This window comes from Somniosus microcephalus, unplaced genomic scaffold (genome assembly GCF_052327205.1).
Source record: "Somniosus microcephalus isolate GS21.2 unplaced genomic scaffold, FLI_Smic_1.0 unresolved_chr9, whole genome shotgun sequence".
NCBI classification, from domain to species: domain Eukaryota; kingdom Metazoa; phylum Chordata; class Chondrichthyes; order Squaliformes; family Somniosidae; genus Somniosus; species Somniosus microcephalus.
The window spans coordinates 5,603,410-5,604,987 of NW_028225187.1; the positions used below are offsets into that span (position 1 = coordinate 5,603,410).

Sequence of the window (1,578 nt, forward strand, 5' to 3'; positions counted from 1 at the left end):
TTAAATGGCCGGACCCTTATTCTGAAACTTTGACCCCTAGTTCGGGCTCCACAGCCAGGGTAAACAACCTCTCAGAATCCGCCCAGTCAAGCCATGAAAGAATTTATATGTTCTTCCTTCGTAGCGTCTGCTGAATTCATTTCACCACAGAAAACTATGTGTAGCTGGATGGACAACCAGCAGGAAAAACAATGCAGCCAAAGATTTATTCTCCAAACACATTCCCTGAGGCACGCGGCCATACAAAGGGACAAAAGCAGCACACAAGAGAAAAGGCGATTTGAATCCCGTTCGTAGTGTCGAATTTCCTCAATTTGACCGAACGCCATATGAAACAACAATTTGAATCAGATATTGCATTTAATTTCAGTCGCAAAAAGTTAAGCGATCACACACTGCAAACCGTACGCAAAAAGAAAATCACAAGGCCCGTGCGAGGCACTAAACCGCATTCAAATACAGCAACCAAATCAGTTAGCGTCAAAGATTTTGTCATTAGAAATTCATACCTCTAGCATTTGGCTGAAAACAAGAGATTGCAGGGGCTGCTCGCTTCTCGGCCGCGGCGCTAGCGACAGCAACAAGTCATCCGCTCACAGCTGAGTCCTCCAACGTACTGGAACTGCATGTGACAGAGCAGTTCAATCCTCAGGCCCTGATTGGACACATTCAATGGGGGTGTTCTCGCGCCGCTCTATGTGATTGGTTGGTTGTTGTCATGTGATCAGGGTGCAGAGCGATGCAAGGAAGCTGAAGTTCTCTGGCAATTGTAATAGTTGCAAGCTTTCCATTCTAATCCATGTATGTGTAAACCTGAGGAAAGTGTAGAAGAGGGTTTCAGAATGGATGATCCACTGTGGCCGATTTTCCTGCTGGATTTTAATGCAAGAACGCTGCACTTGGAGTACTGGTATAAGGGATGTAGAATATCCATGCTGTCTGGCAGAAGACTGATCGATGAAGCGATTGTTCCCATTGGAAGCAGGAAGGCAGCAGCAGTATGCTCACCACTGTTCATTTCACGAAATCAAAGACTCCATTTTTAAACAATAGATGAGTTTGCAAAAATTAAAAGTTACTCACGTCTCTGGGTGGGCTCGAACCACCAACCTTTCAGTTAACAGCCGAACGCGCTGGCCCATTGCGCCACAGAGACAGACACGAAAATGTTTGCAATTGGAATTATTCCACATGAACCCATGTGATTATGTGCCAGAGTGTTCACAGCAGAGGCACCGATTTCGAAGCAAATGAGAAGCTGCGTGGGTCCCAACCACCGTCAGGGTAGTCATGGCCGAGTGGTTAAGGCGATGGGCTAGAAATCCATTGGGGTTTCCCCGCGCAGGTTCGAATCCTGCCGACTAAGACACCGAGGACGTCGTCCCAAATGATCGCTTTTTACTTAATTTGAACTGCTGCCTTTCGGTTCCTCTGCCGAGATTCAAAGCTACAATCAAACAACGTTTCAAGCAGGAAGTATAACAAGCACTTCACCCCATTATTACATCACGACATTACGAGACGCCTAAGCCAGAGGAGAATACTACGTTATTTAATTCTCTTGGAACCATGAAAGCA

General features: G+C 46.1%; 1 non-coding gene across 1 annotated transcript; it reads right to left on the bottom strand.

Moving 5' to 3' along the window:
* Positions 1–1,082: 1,082 nt before the first annotated feature.
* trnan-guu (transfer RNA asparagine (anticodon GUU)) lies at positions 1,083–1,156 on the bottom strand. Its single transcript has one exon. It is a non-coding gene; the product is annotated as a tRNA-Asn (tRNA).
* Between the last annotated feature and the right edge of the window lie 422 nt (positions 1,157–1,578).